Genomic DNA, 22,378 nt, shown 5'->3' on the forward strand with positions numbered 1-22,378 from the left:
TGACTTGCCTGAGGCTGTTTGTAATTGACAGGGGGAGATGGTGTTTTCTCATTCAGACAGTAAAGAAAAAATCTTGGAGCATAAATGTTTCTGGGGATTTAATGTATATATGTGTGACTGTCTCTTTTGTGTGTCTGCTATCATGTAGCATCTTAACTTTTTGAACTGGTCTCCTGTGAAAAGTTTTAATTGATCCTGTGTCTAGTTTTATTGCACCAGAAGTTAACTACATATTGTAGAAAGAGTTAAATATGCCTCTATTACATATATAGCAGTAAGAAAAAGGAAGTGCTAAACTAAAACATAAATTCCAAAGATTCTGACAAGTGAAAAACTAATAGTTTTAGTTGGCCATTATACAGGGCTACGTACATTTTTCCATTCACAAAGGCTGCTTTCCTTGAATTTCAGCCTTTGAGGAAGTGTGGGGATTTTTTGGTTTTGTTAGTGATCTCTACAGTGAAACTATGAAAGTAATGGGGAAAATTTACTATTTCTTATCTGGAAGTGGTTTTGATGCAGAATTTTAATTTGGAAGGCGGAAATTAGTATTTCAGTTAAGATTCCTGTGATGTCATCTGTGGCTCGGGTGTATCAAGTGAAATACACATCACGCTAAGAATTCTCCCAGAGTTTACATTATTGAATGCTCTGAGGGAACATCACCAGCCACCTGACAGGGCAGGAATGAATTCATTACAGGAAGAGAGACTGTCTTTGTCTTTGTGACCCCAAAAATTTAGGGAATGTCTATCCTTAGAAGAACTGCAGAGGCATAGGAGTAAAAAGGTGCAGAAGGATTAAATTTTCTCCATTTATTTGGGAATGATGTATCAGGTTATGCTTTTGCTGTACTGTAGGTGTAGAAGAAAGGATCACAGGTGACTTCAGCCCTGATAAGTCACAGCTGTACTAATTACCAAAGAAGAGGAACAGCCTGGTCCTTAATGGGTCACGGCTGTGACTGTTAAAGATAAGTGTGATAAAAGGGTTGGGTTGGCTGCGTAGGTGAGACCTGGAGGAGGCAGGAGGAGTAGTAGTCTGGAGAAGCACAGGGGAGGCTGAAGCAAGCCAGAGAGTTGCTGCTGTAGGGGCTCTGCTGAGAGGTCAGTGTGGGTCTGATGGGGTTGGGGCCAGCAGCCATGGCTGAGCTGGGTAAAACCTGTGGTCAGAGGTGGTAGGGAAATCCTTGCAGTCACATTCCAGCAGGAAATAACTAGCAGTCAGGAACTGCATTGGAGCCTGCAGTGGGAGGTTGATGTAGCCAGAGTCAGGATGGCTGAGCTGTAAGGAAGAATGAACTGGGACCCTTTTCATGTTGTTAAATGAGAGTCTGTGTCTTAGCTCATTTCTACCCCTAAAGAGGGTCTAGAGAGATCTGCTGCGACACTGTGTGATGTCTTTAAAGCTGTGTTAGTGGAATTGATAAAAAGAGCATCTGCTATTAAAACTATTGTGGCATGATAGTCTTTATTGCCTTGGAGGCCTGCCTTGCTCTTGTATATATTCTTAATTTATGACAGTTTTTGTACCTTTGTATAGTACAAGTCTGTTCTGAAGTAGAGAAGTAGCTCAAGCCCCGTCTGCGTGTGCCCAAACCAGCAGTCATCTGTTTAAAGAACAATAAGCCCTGCACCTGAATTGACTGGATGTTCATTATGACTTTCTTAATGATTGGTTGTGATTATTTGTGTCTTTAATTAAATGTTTGTTGAGGATTTTACAATATAAGCCTAAGCCTTGTGAGGTCATTGGACAAAATGTCATGAGAGTGGAAAAGCAGTGGTTCTATAAAAAATTACTAGGTTTGCTAGGATAGAAAAGGCTTGGATGGGGAAGAGTCATGTTCAGTAACTTCTGTCATTGCTTGGATGTTATTGCTTAGATTCATTGAGAGCATTTTCTGTTTGATAGAGTAAAGTGATACAGGAAATTCCATGGGCTAAAAATAGATTACTGATACAAAACTGTCAGTGAGAGTCATTGCAGTCCTTGGCTACAAACACTGGAAGTGGGAAGAGATTAGCGCTGTTTTCTCCTGGCATCTTGTTTAGTTTGTTTCAAAGCTGGTGGTCAGGCACTGCATGGTAGCTTTGTGAAGTCTTTGGTGTTGCTTGTTGGCTGAAAAACAGCTTGGACATTTTTGGATGGGTAACAGGTTCTTGAAGAATGAATGGGTTGTCTGTAATTATTAACAGCAGTCAGAGGAAGGGATGTGTTTGTTTGCTTTTGTTGTCATTCTTTACCCATACTCGTTCTTTGTCCAATAATATGTTGGCTGCAACATGAGCTGGACTTTAAATCCTATTTTTGTGCTTCTCTTCAATAACAGGACTAGTTACTTCTGCATTGCTCTGTGTCAAACAAGGTGGTCCTACACTGGGTATTTGGGTGACAACATCCTGCTTTCCAGCTGTGATAATAAATAAGGGGCATAACATCTGGCACCTGTAAACTTTTATTTTGGAAGTTTTTGTCCAACATCTGGATAAAATTATTCAAAGATCTGTTCCTCTAAATGAAATGTTTTTATCTAAACAGTGATATGTGCCCTGGGTGTAGGTAAACTAATATTATTCAGATACACTGATTAACAGCAGCAACATTCAAAAGAAACTGTTTCCTTCCTTCTGTTTGTTTGATGTGTGTGCATGGGTTTAGCTCATAAATTATTCAGTTATGGCTAGTACATGTACCTCATTGTATGCATTTTAATCAGACTGTGATTTCTTTTTTTTTGTTTGTTTGTTTTTTTGTACTTTGATAAAACAGACAAGAATATGAGAATTAGGATGAGTCAGATAGCTGAGGTGTAGGTATCCAATGTTATTTTAGGTGCTTTGGTATATCCCAGCTGCTGGTAAGGAAGGACAGCTCTTCCATTTGTTAGACCCAGGCAGGTAAAACTCCTGGCTTCCTTAGGGTATCCAACATGACAGTGGTTGCCACTCTTCAAGCACATGGGCTCTTCCAGTGGCTCTTGCTGGTACTGCTGGCTAATAAGCATCTGTAAAAAAAGGCTGGAGGTGAGGATTTTTCTGTTAGCAGAGCTTCCTACAATGATGGAAAGTTTAATCCTGAATACGAAGTATGGCTTTGGCAGCACGTCTGATCAATAACCTGAAGCAGGTCTACGTATTTTCATACATGCTCTAAAGCTGACTTGGCCCAATTGAAATAAACTGAAAACCTTTTAAGGATCAAATCTCAGCAACACTTTAAATTAAAGTCCCATTTATAAATAGTCTTTTAATATCTGTTACATGGTTTCCAGATGGACTCCTGGTCTTTTATAGCAAATGATCGAGTATGTTTTACTTCTTTCGTATTACGCTGAATTCTCAGCAAGCGATTCCAATTGCAAGAACTATAAATAGGCTGTAATCCAAGTAAATATTTTTTAAATGTGCCTGGTTTATGCCTTCTATAGGTTATTTGGAGTCTGAATTCTTTCTGTGGTGTTAGGGTTTAATAGGGCTTCACCACTGTGTCTCATGTGGCTCTGGGCCATGTCCTGGGCTGCATCCACAGCCCTGTGGTCGCAGGTCAAGGGAGGGGATTCTGCTCCCCTGCTCTGGTGAGAGCCCGCTTGCAATGCTGCTTCCAGCTCTGGGATCCCAGCACAGGAAGGACATGGATCTGCTGGAGTGAGACCAGCAAGATGATCAGAGGGATTCCTACAAAGAAAGGCTGAGGGGATTGGGACTGTTCAGCCTAGGAAAGAGAAGGCTTTGGGGTGACCTAACTGTGGCCTTCCAGCACCTGAAGGGAGACTGCAAGAAAGATGGAGAGACTTTTGTATGAGAGCCTGGAGTGACAGGCCAAGGGGAAAGGATTTTAAATTGAAAGAGCCCATGTTTAGATTAGATACTGGGAGGCAATTATGTGAGGGTGGCGAGGCTGAAACAAGTTGCCCAGAGAAATGTGGATGCCCCATTCCTGGGCGTCTTCAAGGCCAGGTTGGATGGGGCTCTGAGCAAACTGATCTAGTGGAAGGTGTCCTTGCCCATGGCCGGGGGTTGGAATTAGGTGATTTTTACGGTCCCTTCCAACCTAAACCATTTTATGAAAATGGGATGAGAGTCCTGGTTCCCATACACTGTTTCTTACCAGGTGATTTATGAAAAAGTAATTTTGATCAATTTGATTAACACTCTTTTAAGATGCCCTGAATAGTTTTATTTTCTTCATGGATAAGTTTAAAGATAGGATGTATATGTCTGTACCTCTGGTCAATGTCTAACTCTCAGATCCATGATATGATGGAAATAATGTGTGTTATGAATTCACAGATTGGTCTTGAAGGTACGGATTTTAGTGATAAAATCCTGGTTAAGTTGGTAAATGCACCTGCCACCTTGCCCATTCATTAATGATTTCCTTCTGAAAACCCTGTAGCTTTTTCCAGTGTGTGAAAATTGATTGATTCCTATTGTAGTTACTTTCTTTTTAAATGAAGTGATTGAGTTGCAGTTTACTTTTTGCAGTTTAATTAAATTTTTTTTCTCATAACAGAAAAATATTTGGGGGGGGTAATATGATATGATTTTAATTGTTAGTTCAATAAAAGGGAAAAGAAAAAAACCAATGTCATCAACCAAGTCTAGATCTTCAAAATCTTTATCATATATATCTGTATTTCTAATATTAAAGTCAGTGACAATACCAAAACATGACAACATAATTATTTAATATCAATCTATGTGATTAACCATTCTATCAAGCCTGTGTTGATCTATGCAAGCCCCATTGTAATGATGGCAGTAATTTTTACTGGAACATAATAACAATTCAAGATATTCTGTACTGGCTTGTGGTAGAAGCTCTCCATGTGCTGGGGAAATCTATGAAGTTTGTGCTGAGTGGTAAAACCAGTATTTGATGCTCTCTTTGATGTCTATACTAAGGGTAAAAAATCTGTCCAACACATGAGATGCAGCTTGTTCTTGCTTTACTTCAGCTCTAAAAGAAAAAAAAGGAAGAAGGGTGCTTAAAAGGACTATGCCTGTAGTTTTGCCTACCTCACTGTCACACAAAGTCACACTCATGGAATACTTCTGGAATCTCAAGTGCTGTTATACCAGAGATTTTTCTTGGTCCCATATCGTTGCCCTGTGTTTTTCACTTTCACAAACTTCAGCTGTTTGTGGGTCTTACAATTGTCACTTTGTGATGGGACATGTTTAATGTTTAGCTCTGGGAATGTAATCTTGTTGAAGTGTCCTGTGATGCTTGCTGAGTTAATCTTTGAAAAGTAACACTTTTTGAGTCTTTTTCTATATGTTGAAGTTCTTTCCTGTTCATTATTGACACTTCCAGATGGTGTTTATATTTCAACTCTTTGATAGTGCTTTTTGGTGGAATGGCTTTTCCCTAGTTGTGAAATGTAAAAGCACGTGTGGTTTTCCAGGCTTTCCACGCTCCCATTTTGAGACTGGCTATGTTTGCTTGTAGCATTCAGCCTCACTTTCTGTGTCCCCACCCTTTATTCAAGAATAGGTTATAGAATATGCAGGGTTTTGCAACTAAAATATAATTTACTTTCTTGGTTGAAGTTATTGCACTGAGCGGATAGCCACACTCTTTTGTTGTGCTCCCACAAAAGGCTGTGACAGATACTCTTGTGTGGAATACTGGCAGTACTTTTGCGGTTATGTTGTTTGTTTAATTGAAATTGAGATGCCTGCCATTTGAGAGTTTGACCTGCAAGCCAAGGGACAGAAAAAACCATTTCTTTAAGTTTTAGAGAAATTGTTTGTCTAGTACAAAATACAGGAAGGCTTCAAGAAACAGGAGGCAGTCTGATGCTTATTGTTGCTGTAGGAAGTGTTTTGTAGGGTACGGATACATTGATTTTCTTCTGCTTTGAAACCTGGCGAATGGATGCAGCCCACCACTTTGAGCAAAAGTGCTTTCTTTGGAATTTGCTTTAGAAATAGAGTAAGACTTCAGGGATGTGGAAAAGTGTTCACCTGTAACATTGTTTTCTGCTTTTCCTCAAGGGCCCATGTCACTTGGTTAATAGCTACAGCCTGGCTTGCAGGGGAAATTAAAAACTCTTTTTACCTCTTTTGATTTGTTAATCATTCTATAATACATAAGTAAAACATCACTAGGCAGCATCATTATATACATGACACTTTCAGTGTATAACACTCAAGATTAAAAATGTGCAACCTAACATAGCCTCATCGTAAAAGAGTATCATGTCTTGACAGATCTTCTGAACAATCAAAGTGAGTATTTTAAAGGAGTTCATCGAAGTTCTAATATTCACTGTCAGGTATTTTTATGCTGAGAAATGACAGTTCATATCTTTGAGTATTGATGTAGCTCTACCTTGGTTCCTTAATGTTTCTTTCTGAGGATAACATTAGTTCAGGAATACAATATAAATCAAATATTAAAATATTTGAGGACTCAAAGAAGAGGTGAGATTCATTGGAGGTAACCCTCCCTGTCTTCACAATGAAATTATTGAAAGAAAATTATACATGAGTCATCCCAAGTTAAAGCTGTCAGAAAACTAGGCAAAGAAATAATCAGCTGATCTATTTGCAGTTTCCTAGCAGGTAATTAGGTGACTAGAGAGACCAAACATGGAAATTTCAGGATAAATCATATTAAAGCAGTCTAATTTTCATCTCTGGCAGGATTCCTTGTGTAGATTAGAAACAACATGTCACCTGCACCTTAAGCTGTTGAGAGTCTCAGATGACATTCAGCTAAACAAATGAGTACAACTTGGTGTAGAATAAACTACTCCCATGTGAATCCAGATTTTGCTGGAAAGTAATATTCTATGCATCAAAGATTCCAAGCAAAATGGAAAAATACACCAAGTGGAGTTCTTCAGGATTCTCTCCTGGGTTGATTGCTGTTCATTGTTTAATTAATAACTTGAGTGATGCAAAAGAATATTTTATTGAAGTTCCTGTGGATAAAACAATCTTAGATTTAATAATTTCATGCTAGAATTAACAGAATCTTAGAATTTTAAAGTATCTTCATCAATTGCAGCAAAGCTTTGAAGTATTTAAAAGTACAATTCACTCATGGTGTGTAAAACCCACTGTATTGAGGCAGGAATAATCAGACTGTTTTTATGGGATCAAATATTGAATTATTGGTATTCTGTAGCTAAGACAGATAATCATAGAGCAGATCTCAGAGAGAACCTGTTGGACGTAAATAAGAACAGCTTAGAAAAACATGTAAGAGAGGTGGTTGGTGTCTGTTTAATGCTGCCTCCTGGCAAGGGGGTGGATCAGAGAGCTTCCCAAGTCCCCAGTCTGCTATGGAGTCTATTATCCCATGAACCTGGTGTGCTGGCAGTAGTCACAGCTGTGAGGATTGCATCTGATCTAATGTCACTCAGGTGCCTTGAGTGAGTGGTTTACATGGCTGTAACAGAGCTACAAGTTAAGTCCTGTTGATGGGGCTGTCAGAAAACCTCAGTGTCTGCCTAATTTGCCCTGAGCACAAGGTGCAAAATGCCCCCTGGAGTTATCTGGCCTTGAGATAAAATAAACACTTCTGAAAGTTTCATTCTATTTTATTGATCAGATTAATTTCATTTATGGATCCACGTCACTGAATGTATCAGTATCTCATGCTTTCTGCATCCATGACTGGATGTTGGTACCAGCAGGGATGACTTGCACTGCTCTGTGGGATGCTGGTTGCTAGCCTTTGTTCTGAAGGGTGTTGACAGTTGAACTAATTTCCCTCTATTGCTTTCTTTCTTTAATGGCATACCCAGCTAATTCTTTTTCTTCTCACTTCAAAGCTGCATGCTTTCTGACAAGCCAAAGTTCTGCTGATGGCAACACTCTTGAAATGTTGCTGGTCTTGGTGGGAACAGAAAATAATGATACATTTTAATTCCTCAGGCTTCCGCAGAGCCAGCACTCTTGTACAAAGGTTCTATTTCTGTGTTGGCAGCTCATGAAACCACAGCAAAACAGGGGAGGTAAGTTTGGGGCAGGACTCCAGTGCACCCAGAATTTAAAGGTGCCTTTGTGATCTGTTTTCCCTGTTGTGAAGCTCTCCCCTCAAATATGGGAAGAGCACTGAAATACGAAATGTGCTTTTTCTTTGCTGAGCAACTTTATCTGATCCAAGGGGGTGACACTCCTGGCTCAGCCCCAGAAACAAGTACAATGGGAGCAGGGAGCTTATCTCCCAGCTGCTCAGCCTTTCACCATAACACAGTGTACACTAACCATGGACAAAAGAGATCCATCCACTCCAGCACCTTTCAAGGATCTGTGTACCAATCTGTAACCCCCACTGAATATTTGCCACTTAAAGTGGACCTAGAGCATCACATCCACTGTCCCAGATTCCTTTGAACCTGCCACCACTCTGAAGTCATGCAACCAGCAGACTGGGAATGCTGTCACAGGAATTACTTTCTCAAGCTGTGAATTAAAATTTCTATGAATTTCTGGCATCTTTCCTAAATTGATTGACTTTGCGCAAGCCTGACTTCTGTCATGTATGTAGGGCCGTGGCTGGACTTAGATTTTCAGGTGGAAAAGTTTTTCTGTATTACCCTTAACATTTCACTCTTGCAGTCCCTTCCTGAAGCTGGAGATGTGATTCACACTGCTGTGAACCTGGGAATACCCATAACGTATGCATATGCATTCAAGTGAAAAACTGTGTATTTTTGACAACTGCAGCCTTTCCTAATAAGAACTTAAAGATAAACACCTCTATATTTAGAAGCTAACCTCCCTTTCTCCCTCCTTGAAGAGGTCAGACCTTAGAATATGTGCGCAGTGAAATTCTAATATTTACAGGAGTACTTACAGATGTTTGCATTAAAACATAAGCTGTAATGATTCAATTCATACCAACAGATGATGTCAAAAGTCATATCCTATGATGGGGAATGGGGAATATTGAACAGAAGTGTAATAAAGGATCCTGGATTCCCTCTCCTACTGGAGAAGCAGTGCCTCCAGATGAACACCACCACCTTTGCACAGGTTCCTTGGCACTCAGTGGCACATTAAAGGGTACAAAAAACATTCTCACATTTTCTTCCTTCTATTTCCCACTTGCTTCTGTGGAGGATGTGTAGGTGTAGGTCTGCTGATATTTTTGTGTACTGACAGCCTATGAAAGTTCTTGCTGATCTGTTCTGAAACCTTTAGTTCAGTGGCACTTAGCCTGTCACTTCAAAAAGAAAAGAAAAAGTTTGATAGGCAGCAGAAAACTTGGAAGTAAAAATGAGTCAGGAATATTTTAAATTCCGAAAGTCCGGTTGAATTGCCTGCAGTAAATGAAACAGTCTTGGGGGTTTAAAAAAAATGAAATAGGCTGGAGATTTTTTTAATTTGAGAAGATGAAAGAATTTTAAAATCAAGGTTCTATTGTGTGAGATATTGAGCTAACCTGTGGCTTTTGAACTAATTTTATTAAAACACTATCAGATCTATTTACTTTTTGCAGGAGTCGTCCTATTTAGGGCACATGGCAAAATTCAGTAATAAGAGCAGCAAATTCTAGTCCATGGTGGGAAGAAGAATCATGACACCTGAGTTTAAAAGCCCAATCTGTTCTGATACTATTTTAACCATTTTAATGGAAAGGGTCAGAGGATTACACCAGGACCCTGTGTCTGAGGAAGCCACCAGGCCATGACTGTGCCACATGATGAAGAATTGCAGGCTACACCAGTTAGCATTGACAGCAGCCTAAAGCTTCCACTGCCCTCTTCCAAAGAACTGGTGATCAAATCAACCCCAGGACTGCATGGTATGTTCTCCTCTGAGAAAAAAGAACCAGGGTCTTTTCTTCTTGCAGTAATGTTTTCACTCTTTCCTGTGAGAAACTTAGAAAAAAAGAAAAAAAAATTCTGACTCAAGCTGCAGTGGAACTTGAAAGTAAATGTGAGTTTATGTCCCATGATACTTTGCAAGCAGAAGTTCTGCTTTCCATTTTCAGATGGTTTGATTGCTAGTTGTGTTGTAGAATCTAGCTGTGAACTTTGGCTTTGCTCTGGCCTAGACATGTGGCATCTAGCTTGCTCCAGCACAGAGTATGTAAAGCATTTGGCTCTATAAATCTCCAGTCTCAGAGGAACCATCTTTCCCTATCTGACGTTAATGAGGCACACCTGCACAGTGTTTGACTGTCTCTGTATCATTCCATGTATCATGGCTGTCAGATTCCAGCAATGCACCACAACTAAGACAATAAAAAAGGGAACAGTTTGCTCATTAGGAATGCAACAGTTTCAGTGTTTTGGCTTTCATTCTTTGTAACATCTGTTGAACAGCACTAGGTTTGATCAATGTCTAAATATCTCCACACATTTATGAAAACAATAATGCAATTTAAGGTTCATCTTCAGTGTTGTGGGAGGAGAGGGGAAGGTACATAACTTCACATGTGGTCTGAAACCTGGTAAAAAGAGATACTGTGCCAACTTCCTGCATTTTATTTAGATTAAAAGCTATTTATTATCTGGTTAATTAACCACATAAAAGTTGTTAGGCTGAATATGTGTCCATGTGAGAAAGCAATGCAGAAGGGTCAAAGACAAATTTAAAAAACATGGGATAAAGAAAGGAATGCAGGACTTACAGAGCCAGCTGGTATTTATAACATCACCTGCTTTCTGTTAGGGTGAATCTTCTATCCTAATGCCTGGCTTTAGACTTATATTTGGGCAGAAATGCTGTTGTACAGAGCAGAGTGATTCTGCTCTAGACCTTGCAGAACCGGAGACGAGATAAACATTTCCAAATTTGGGAGGCTGAAAACTGGATCAAAGATCGTCGACAGTGAAGGCAAAACTGGGTTAGAGCTTCTCAACAGTGCAAGCAAAGTTCAGTTTTATGGAGATGTGATTCTGGCAGAGGTGGTAAAAAGCTGTTGGGTGAAAAGCAGTTGGATATGATCAATGAGAAGTGGAGCAGATAAAGAGGGTGAAAATGAGTGCTGAAGAAAACAGGGAAGTTGTGAAGAAGAGAGAGAAAAGGGTTGGGAGTTAGAGAGGGCTAACTAGTAAAGAATCTGAATGGGTAAGAAACCAGAGGTTTTTTAAGGGATTGAGAAAGTTGTGTAATTGCTTTTGTTCCCTCTCCTGCCTTTGTGGCATTATGTCACCTTCCCTGGCCCTTGCATCCATGCTCTTTTTTAGGGGCTTCCAAAATCTGTTTCAATCACTAAAACTCCTTTTTCTCCATTATGCTTCATTCTTCCTCCTCTGCAGAATTTTGTGTGCCTGTGAGAATTAGGGAAAGCCAGGGAGCCACTGTTGCTTTTGCTAATTGCGGAAGGGGATATCAGCTCTTGCTACTACCCCTCAATGTAGTAATTGTTGTCCCATAGGAAATAGCTCCTTCTTGTTATGGTATCCATAGCATCAACTCTGTTTTCCTAGGGCTCTGATGCACATAAACTGAGGAACAGGGCTGCAGCCTTCACCTTTTTCAGAAGTGTTACCCAGGAGAACTGCAAATATATTGTCACAAAGGACCATTTTTCTTGGGGGGGGAGGGGGGAATCTCTGTCATTAGTTTTGATTCAGTCAGAAGAAGGAAAAACTTTTGAAAGTAGCGCACCGTGCAACAGAGGAGCACAAATACCTGTTTGCCTTGAGAGACTGTTATTGTGTGGAATGTAGCTCTTACAGGGATGGTTCCATCAAGGATTTCATTAAAACAACTGATTTTTACTGAAGTGTGTTGGTGAACTTGAGGTTTTGTGGTTTTGTATCCATGTATTCAGGGGAGTAACATCCTGTGCACTTGCAGGTTGATGAGATCATGAATTAGAAACCCATTTGTCCCTTAATACAGAGAAATGTAAAGGAAGGATAAGCTGGCTTTGGAATTACTACAAAATTTACATAGGTAGGAAAAATTAACTCTAGGAGGCTAATGCTAATAACATGTGGATTCCTTTTGCTACTTGCTCTTTTATCTACCAATTATATAGTTACTTTAAGTGCTTATGTTTGAGTAGTTTGCATACATTTATAAGAATTAGGATATGAAAAATTTTGAGGATTTTTTTGGTCTGTGCTGAGACTCCTTCAATACATACCTTTCAATGTAGATGCAGTGCATATCCTAAATATAATGCGGGGAAGGCTTAAAGTATTTTTGATTTTATTGCTGCAGAAACACATTTTAATAGATATTTCCTTGCTTTGCATATAACAGTTCAAAGTATCTTCTGGCCTTACTATTAGCTGTGATTCTTCTGTTTTTTTTTTATCAGTGTATTTATTCATTAAAAAATTCACCAAACAAAGAAGAGGAAACCTGAAACTACTATTGCTTGAGAGGCAAGGGTGACTATTTGTCTTCCATACAACTCCTGTAAGTATTTCTGCAGGGAGATAGAAAATAAGTTGTGTTTCTGCGGGAAAACAGATAACACGCTGGAGTGGGAATGTAAATGTCAGTGTAGGCTGCTGCATTTTGCTTATCAGTGTGTTCTACTTAGAGAAAGAAGTAAAGAAATCCCAGGCTGTGTGAACCATCAGGGAATTGCTGTAACGCTGGATTGCTTTTGAAGAATAATTTAAGCTGACACTGGAAAGCAGCATGTTCTCCTTTTATTTCTGTATAGTTATCCTTGCTTCCCACCTCTTTTCAACATGATTTTAAATGGTTGCTGTCAATTACAAAAGTCCTTCTGTACACTTGTGCTCCAGTTGTGTTTTTTTCTGAGGTCAGTCTCTGTTCCTCTTTTAGTGAACGTTTTAACTGTTGTGAAAATTGGGGTAGGAACTCTTTATCTCTTTAAGATTCTTATGTCTTCTCTTGTCTACCAGACAAGTCCCTTCCTGGAAGTTTGACTCCTGCACTTTGGACCACTTGACTTGCACAAAATGAATAGGAAACACGAAGAACTGACTGAAAACAATTGTGACATCCTCTTGACTCAAAAAACATATTTTTTGCCTCTAATGCTGGCTATGTGGAAGGCAGTCATCTTCAGAAGGTGATGAATTGAATAATATGTCAAATGGTTTGAAACTCTACTTTTATTTACTCCTGTAGCTTTCTTAGATCACAATATTTCATATCAGTTTAAAGAAAAAAAAAAACCTTCTGAAAGATTGTTTGTTCTTTTTGCGCTACACAAAATTGTCAACAGAGTCACAATTTTCTTTTGGTGAACTAGAAGCCAATTAAATGTTTGCCATGAAACAAATATCCCAGAGAGCCCATGAATCCAGCAATAAAACAGTTTCTAATCAGGCAGCAGAGCATGTGGCACAAGCTGTAACTCTACTTCAGTAACCATTTGGAACTTCTGCAACGCTCAGGAGACTGCTGCTCTGCTACAGCCTCTCTTCCCTGGTAGTGTGAGTCGCAGAATGCAAATCAGAAAATTAAAAGTTGGATGAAATTACATTACAGCACCCCTATTAAACTCTGCTTTGGTCAAGGGTCTGTGAGAGGAATTTGTCTCCAGCACTTGTGACCTGCCAGATCTTGATGAGGGATTATTTTCAGTATCCAGCTCAAAAGGCAGAGAAAATGGCTCTGGAAACTGGACGTTGTCAATGAAACTGATAAAATGTAACTGATAAAATGAAGGTACAAACCAAGAGACAGAAGTGTCTACTGAATATGATTACATCTGTCAGCAAAATTCTGAGGATTATTCAGCAAAATAATGCCTAGCTGCTAGATACATCTGTGGATATGCTTTTAAATTCAATCTGCCCATTGGAACTAGAACTTTAATTTATACAGTCTGGCAACATAGTGAAAACTGCTAGAGCATTCATATATTTATCACACATTAACATTGTAATTAATCAAATTAACATTAATTTGTACTGTAGCTCTTCCTGTCTGCTGAACTTCATGAGAATAAAAGTGGGTCTGCCTGTGTAGCACTGAAGATGGTGTCTGGAATTTCAAACATGCTATCCCTGGTGAGAATAGCTAGATTTCTCCTTGATTTCCAATCTCCTGTTTTAAATAACAGTTTTCTGCAGTAATCTATGTGCAGCATTCTCTCAGCATGGTAAAAGTATTAGTAATTAAATATTTGCCAAGGGTTCTGTTTAAGAACCAACAGAAGATTAGCAGCATGACTTTAATCTCCTCTCAAGCTCTCATAAATGTGATCTTTAGAAATTCCTTCCCCTTTTTTTTCCCACGTATTATGCAACAGATTTCATTTTGCATTCATTTTTCTCCTGAAACTTAATGAGTATTATATCATTGGATTTGAAGTAGGGCTTAAAATCAAGATAAATTCATTTCAAATAGGTTCTAAAAAACCATTTCTCTTCAGAAATACATAATGTATAAAAGAGGCATATAAAATAGCAAGCTAAATGCATTGGTGTAATTAACAAAGTAAAATTAAATTACATTATGTTCAGATTCATATGTCAGTAAAGGTTTTTCCAATTAATTTCCCCACTTAAGTTTAACTTTGTCATCTCAGCTAACTTCTTAAATTCTGTTTTTTCTGGCATCTGTTAGCTAAAAACTTAGACCTCAACAATGGCATATTCAGGAAAACCTTTGCTCTCATGTCAGTGGCTGCAAGAATGCTTATGCTGTATTTGGATTTTTTTCAGGGTGGGATTTTTAACTCTCAAGACACTATAAGAAACTCTCATGGATGCCATTTTTCAAAATGATTGAATTTGACTGAAGAAAATGGACTGTTAAAATATCCCCACCCTTTAAGTCACAGAGAAGATCATCAAAAGATTTAATTTTTGCTTTATTACTTGGGAAGGATATTTGGTAACATGTTTCTGTTGTTCAGTTTATTTTGTAAAGATTTAATTTTTGCTTTATTACTTGGGAAGGATATTTGGTAACATGTTTCTGTTGTTCAGTTTATTTTGTAAACATTCCATTCATCTGCTTTTGACACAAATGCTGTGATAAGTTGTACCCTGCCTGTATCCTCGTACTCCCTCTTACTTTGTGTGTTTTTTGACCTCCCAAAGTGCTTTTAAAAATGTTATCTCAGTGACCTTAGTACCAACCAAATTCTAATTTTGATTGTGAGCTACCCTGTCTGTCATGACTGTACCATCACATGGCAATACCAGGCAAAATATCTTAGTTTTTTTTTTTTTTTTTATTTCCACAGAGTAGATAAGTATCTAATAAAATTTGTATTAAATAAAAAAAAAATCATAGGGAGGTACTCCCGTCCTCTGCAGGAAGGGTATTGTCACTCTTTGAAGTCTCTTGCAGTTGAAGGAGACTTTTTTTACTATCTTATTGTGTATGAAAGCAGTTAAAAATCTATAAAATTTAGAAATAATTATATACATATAAGTGTTTAGTGACAGGACAAGGGGGAATGGCTTCAAACTGAAAGAGAGTAGGTTAGATTGGATATTAAGAAGAAATTCTTTGAGGGTGGTGAGGCCCTGGCACAGGTTGCCCAGAGAAGCTGTGGATGTCCCAACCCTGGAAGTGTCCAAGGCCATGTTTGGATGGAGCTTTCAGCAGCCTGGTCTAGTTGAAGGTGTCCCTGCCTGTCGCAAAGAGATTGGAATGAGATGATCTTTAAGGTCCCTTCCAACCCAAACCATTCTATGATTCTATGACTCTGTAATATATACTGTAATAATTTATACTTTTATATATGTATGTATACATGTATTATTATATATAAGCTCTGTATTATACAGATTGTACAGAGTTTGTGCTCTTTGTTTCTCTGTGGATGTATCAATAGCTCAGTCAGTTCCGCTGACCCTGTTCAAAAACAGACCAAGGATTCTTCCGAGTAGGAAAAGGCACATGGCCCAAACAGAGGAATTAATGAAAAGTTAGCATAAACGGATTTCCAGGGTGAAAAAACACCTGGTTCTGATGGTCCAGTCCTCACTCATGAATTTGTTTGCATTTACGAAAACAGGAATAGTAGGTAAGATTAAGAAATATTTGAATGAATGAAATTCCTGTTATTCTTACCAGAGAAATTGTAGGAAATGGCAGTTGTAATACTGCATTAGAGATTTTATTTAGTCATTATTGAGGCTGAAATTTATGGAAGAAGATAAATTTGGTTGATGAACTGGGTTACTGGAACGCAGCCTGTGTACACCTCCTAAATTCTCAGTCTGAGATCAATTGAGTATTAATGAATTTATGCTGATTTACTTAAACTGAGGATATGTCCCTCTCCTTTGAGCCTCTACCTAAGTGCCTATACTTGCTAAGATTCTCCTTGTACCCCCTTCTTTTGCTCCCTGCCCAAAAAAGCTCTTTTTGTTGGGAATTGCAGTGCCCATATGTTGCCCCAACTTTGCCTGCTTTTCAGAGTTTGCATTTTGTTCTCACGCAGCTTCAAGAAAACAATGTATATTTTCAGAATTTATCTTTTTGTTTACATATTTCTCCTCTGGGAGGAGAAAGGTGACTGGTGGTCTTCACCAACGAGGTCAAAGAGGTGGCAACCTATGTAGCCAATCTTGTGCCTTCTGGAAGAATTGTATATAAGATGGAGTCAGAAAATTAAATATAGAACTTTCCTGCTGACCTTCTTGCTGCCTGCCTCATTCTTTAGTGTCTCTACCAGAGACATTTGGTGACGCTGATGTGATCACCTATACATCTTGGTTTGCACCAAGGAAAAAAAACTTAAATATTTTGCTCCTCTGGGCACTGTAAATGGTCTGATAGTATTTTTACCAATGCAGGTAAATATACCGCTGCAAAGATTAATTATTCATATTTTTCCCTCCGATGTTGCCTAGAGGGTTGTTGCTTTACACATTTATAAACAGAAATAAAGCCAAAACCTCAGCAAGCAAATGGTTTTTTATTTGTATGTGAAAGCCTAGTGTATTCTAGTATGGAAATCTTAATTTGAGACTTCAGCAGAAGGAAAATTTGTTATTAAGCAGACCGAAAATAACAGTCTGAAGTTCCTTGGGAATGTTAGTTTTGGCAACTTTTGGGGAATGGTTATTTTAAGGAGTTGATGGAAGTTGCACTTACACAGAAGTAGAATTCAGCCCTGAAATTTAATAAATTGTCCAAAATTTAGAAATTAGAGTGGTGGTGTTGAGTAAAAAGAAATTCTTCTTCCAGTGTGATCCATGTGTATCAACTTCTGAAACATGGCTGCCTTGTTCACCTTCTCTGTAATCAAACTTCATAATACTTTAGCCACATTTGGAAGTTGCTCTTACTGGCTGTAGAAAGTTTTGCGCCAGAAAATCAATTAAAAAGGGAAAAGTCTTTTAGTACAGCTCAGACTAAGAACAGCCTGTATTTTCATGATACTGAAACACTATATTTCTATTTGACACACTTCCCTATTTACTCTTCCTGTCTTGGCTCAGTAGTTGGTCCTTTTCACTCTGCGTAGCTTCCCAGCAGCACGGATGTGAAACACTTTATTTTACTGTTTAGTGAACATTCAGGTTGTTTTAGATCACAAACAGATAAGGAGTTCAGAACTGATGCTCCACCTGTTGGTGAAAATACAAACTTGAAAATGCATTTAGAAATCAACGTAAAGGGGATTAGACTTTGTTTTAGAAGAGAAGTCAGATTCTTTTGGACCCGACAATGGAAGGATGGAAAACTTAAGGCTGTTGGCTCGAGGTTCACTTACGTAGGAGGGCTCATGCCCCCTCTCCCCATAATATGCGTGTCTGGGCATCCTTGTTCTTCTTGCTCTTTGTTCAAAAGAGCTGATTTCTCTAAATTCTCTAAAGGTGTTGTTCCATGAATCTAAAAGTCTGGAAAACGATTGAGATCAATTTCTTAAGCTGCACAGCCACATCAGCATGGTTCAGCTCTATAAATTTGAGTGGAATATCTCTATTGCCCTGAAATGCATCAAGTTTGAAAATTCAGTGAACCAGTCAAAACTGTACTGGAAGATCCCACAAGATGAAGCAGTTTTAAAGTAACTTCTGTAAATCATAGCAGACCAGAGCGTTTTTCTAATGGTGTAGTAATTGTCACCAGAAATTATGAACTGTCCTTGATTATTACTGTCCTTGAAATGTAAAAAACAAGGGCTTGTTTTTAATACTTCAACTCTTGCCTGCAGTAGGTGAAGACTGGTGAGGCTGTTTTGCCAACTAAATTCACCTTTGTGATTAGAAGCAGAACTGCTGCAAGGAAAGGAAACTTCACTTCTACTGAGTTTTGTGACACTGCCACGTGCTAATGAACATCCATGTGCCTAATGCCTAAGCACAGGAGCTATGTGGGTTTGATTTACATGCATGAGTTGGATTTATTGGTAGATTAAGCACTACCTCCTAGAGCAGATGTGTTTCTAAGTTCTTCTGGGTCCTAGAGAATATCTTACTCAGTGACTTTCACGTGTTTGCTCTAGATTGAAATTTTAAGAATGCTCACCCTTGGGAGAAAAAAGGAGGTGTGTGGGCAGAAAAGGAGCAAACTGCACAATTACATCCTTGTTTACTCAGGAAATGATCTTTTATGGCCAGCTATAGTAGACTTAAAGCTCCACTTACCTAAGTAACTCTCCTAACTGATTCAATCTCATCGATGTCCTCTTTTTTTACTGATAAGAAAATTAACCCAAAGGGTACTTTAGATGCCTGTGGTTTTCATGTTATCATAATTAAAATCTTCCATTTGCTCTGCTCACAAACAGGGACAATTTAAATGCAACCACTGAAAAAAAAGATCTTTTGAATAAGCATTAGGAATTACAGAAAAAATATTTGCTGCTAATAGTTTTCTGTCAAGACAAAAACCTTTTCCAATGGTGCACCCATTTCCTTTCATTCTTCTACATTTCTCTGTATATCAGCCACACATTTGGTACAGTGAAAGTTCCGGGTGACCTCAAGGGTGTTCATGTCACAGATAAAAGTGTTTTATACCTCTTTGTGTTACCATAAACTACCAGGATGACCTTTTGTTATTTTCTCTAGTGATTCCTCAGATTTGAAGAGATATTTCCCTTCCCTGGCACATGGCATTTTTAGAGTAAAGAATGATTCCTCTAAATTTTCAATATTTGCAGGTTTTTTGCAAAGCTTGTCTAGTTAGATGCAGTGTGCTAAACCTGGCTTTGCGGTACCATCAGAAAAGTCTTTCCTTGAGGCATTGTAAGTAACAGTTATGAATACAATATCTAATTCTAAATTGACCTAACAATCCAAAATGAGTATTTTGAAATTAGCACGCACTGACATATTGTTACTTTGTCTGCACCTCACCCCATTCAATTTCCAGATCATAGCATCAGTTCTTGCAGTAAAGGTGTTGATGTTGGTAGTGTCACCAGATCCAAGTTCAGCAGCAGAAAGCAGCTTGTGTTAATTAAGAGAGAAATAATTCTTATTTATTTTACAAAATCACGTTTCAGAGAGGAGCCATGCATTTCTTCTAGTCCATTTGTGTTAGTAATGCATGTTTTTCCTTCAGCTGACACTGGCAAATGGGGACAGGTTAATTGGCAAAGCTGTGCTAATCAGTCACCATAAAGGTGATGATTTTCAGCAGAGGAACAGGAAATTTTGGATAATTATGATGCTGATAATCAGCAACAACAACAAAGAATGTAAAAACCACCATGAGGCTTTCAGGATACAAAATGGTATTGATGTCTCTCTGTTACATATAATGGTTTAGAATACATGCTAAGCAGAGATTTTTTTTACTGGATTTTTTTTCTTTTTTTTCTTTCTGAAAGCTGTGTCAATTCTTACAGCCAGAGGGAGTCAAATGGACCATTTTGTGGGTGTGGCCTGACATTGTTTTCTGTGGCTTAAAACAAAGCAGAGAAAGCCATTCCCTTTTGCTAATTTTCCAGTGCGTTTCTGGAAACTCAGACCATGAAGTTTGCCTCAAGAAATTGGCTCAGTGTGGCTAAGACCCTTGTTTACTTGTTCTCAATTAAGTAAGCATTAATAAGCTGTTCCATTTGCAAACAGATTGCCTAGAGAGAGGGTATTTTTGCTCATTTTGGGTAACTTTGGCAGTAGTATATTAAATCATTGTTTTATAGTTCAAGGGTAAAACTGTATTGGAACTGTAAGATCTGATATTTAGAAAATACCTTTTCTTAATTCCAGTTCTGCTTTGCTTTATAACCAGTTTCTTAGTCTCACTGAAGAACAAGTGGTTAGTTTCGTTGCTTTTGGACACATTAGAAAAAATTAAAAGGCGTGTTTGTTGGACCTTTAGTATGAGACGTTTGAGATCCCAAGGAAAGCGATCTGAAGTATTCTCAGTGAGCGTTTCTGCTGCTCGGTTCTTGGGAGCAGACGTTGAATTAGTTGCCTTTAATGTTGGTCATATCTGTTTGTCCTTGAATTAGTTCTGCAAGTTTGGATTTCCTTCTTGTGCCATCAGTGTGCCAGCGGTGACCTAGCAGCACGTGTTCTGCAGCTCAGCTGGCATCCTTTATCAGAGTATTTTACTGTTCTGCCCACAGTGGCACCACTCACATTGCAGATGTTGGTCCAGCTGTGACTGGCAGTCATGCCGTGACTGGCAGCTTGCTGGAGCCAAGCATTAAAATACCCATCTGCTTTTGATTGCTTGCAGCATGTTCTTCCTCTGAACTGGGGAACAGTCTCTCATTTTTAGTTTTGAACTATCCATTTGCTGCTGTAGGGGAAGCTGCCATTCTTGAGTGAAAACCAGAGTTAGCCTGTGAAGAACCACAAAACAGATGAGGGATGGACAAATTGAAGGACTTGGTCTTGTCCTTCTCCTTGCAACACAGGGCAAAAATAGCCTGGAAACGGACTCATCCCAGTCTGTATTAGCTGTAGTGCAGCTGAGATGGCAGTGGTAGGGGCCCAAAACGTGTGGCAATGCCTGAAGGTCTGCGCACAACACAGCCTCACACCTGGCCCCCAGCAGGTACCACTCCAGGAGCAGGAGCTCCTGGAAGGAATTAGTCCTCTGTCTTGGCTACAGCAGAATTAATTTTGAAAGTCTCTATTCACTTTCCTTCCTTTTTTTCTTATTTCTCCTCGCTTCTGTGTCATGCCAATGTGGTGTTTATGTTATCAAACCGAGATAGCCACTGAGAACTTTATCTAAGCTGTGGTTTGTATTTCAGTTTGTTGTGATGTCTGGAATTGGTGGAGATAAAGCATGGGCTCTATTTTCTGGACTTCATTTTACGTGGCTGACATTTGGCAGTCTGGATCTGCATACTTAATTGTCTAGCTCTTAAAATTATATTTGTTAGGAGAACATCTAGGAATGTTGGTTTGATGATTGTAAGATTTCTGTGTAGAAGAGTCACAGCTCGGCCTTTCTTTTTTTAAACTTTTTGTTTTGTTTTGTTCCAAAAATGAAGTAACAATGATGATACAGGACCACGAGAGGGCACTCTGGCTCTTTGAGTGCTCCTTACTAAACTTTTACCACTGAGGACTACAAAAGCGAATAAAATCTTCAGAAGAAAAATGCTGATTTATTTCTAATAGAATAAATTACAACCAGGTATATTTTTTCTAGCTTATCAATGGTCTTATCACAATCTTGGTATTAATTATGCACAAAGATGATAGCACTGGTTTTGGAATGCATATGTAAAGTGTGTAAAATAGAAAGATGCACCATGGAGCTTTCCTGACAGTTATTTTTTGGATTTGAAAACAAATGAATTTTCCAGTCTACATATTTTTCTTAACACTGTCCGTCTGATAATTCTACTGAGTAAAATACACAGAAAGGACACTTTGGATTTGTTTGTTTGTTTGTTTTGGTTTTTTGTTTAAAGACATCCACCACTAAGCACACACTACTACTTCACTCAAAGCAGCCTGGCTTAACAGAGAACAGTGTTCAGTATTTGCCTCTGTGTGTATTTGGCCATTGTGATTTTACCAGAAGTAGTGTATTAGTTGAGAGAGCTGAAATGAGCACACAAAATGCTCATCCCTGGGGGTTTTCTACCTCTGTGTCAATAGGACTGATTTTTGACTGAGCTAGTGAACTGCTGAACACTGATCACAGCTTCTCCCAGTGGCAAGGTTACAGTGATAATGAACCTTTTTTAGCCTTTCTCACTCAGCGAGATTCTTTCATCTGATTTTAGACTTGGTGTGGACCCTTCTGAAGAGATTCTGCTAGAAGTGCTTTCCTTCTGTGAGTTACACCTTACCAGACTCCCCAGTAACAAAACTTGTGACTCTTCTTCACCGTTTGGCGGTTCCAGTGCCGCTTGGTCATTTCAGCGAGGGCAGCCAATTGTCTGGAGTTAACCAAACGATACAAAAACGGCACTTCACGTGCCCTTTGACCACTGCCACTTCAGAAGCAATTGTAATAAGAATCACCACAATCTCAACCCCAAGAGTCGCAGGGCTGTAGGGCATTACACATTTTTATTGGCTGTCGCTGGTTTCCAGCGCAGCGCTGCCTCCGTGACAAAGAAAGATGGGCTCGGTGAG

General features: G+C 38.9%; 1 long non-coding RNA gene across 1 annotated transcript; it reads left to right on the plus strand.

The window, feature by feature from the left end:
• Positions 1-1,020: 1,020 nt before the first annotated feature.
• Positions 1,021-15,651, plus strand: LOC136291512 (uncharacterized). The gene is made up of 5 exons (XR_010721589.1): positions 1,021-1,106; positions 12,244-12,344; positions 12,803-12,972; positions 13,826-13,918; positions 14,576-15,651. It is a non-coding gene; the product is annotated as an uncharacterized lncRNA (long non-coding RNA).
• Positions 15,652-22,378: the final 6,727 nt, after the last annotated feature.

The sequence above is a fragment of the Chamaea fasciata genome, unplaced genomic scaffold (genome assembly GCF_029207755.1).
Source record: "Chamaea fasciata isolate MVZ Bird 193981 ecotype frontalis unplaced genomic scaffold, bChaFas1.0.hap1 SCAF_6, whole genome shotgun sequence".
NCBI classification, from domain to species: domain Eukaryota; kingdom Metazoa; phylum Chordata; class Aves; order Passeriformes; family Sylviidae; genus Chamaea; species Chamaea fasciata.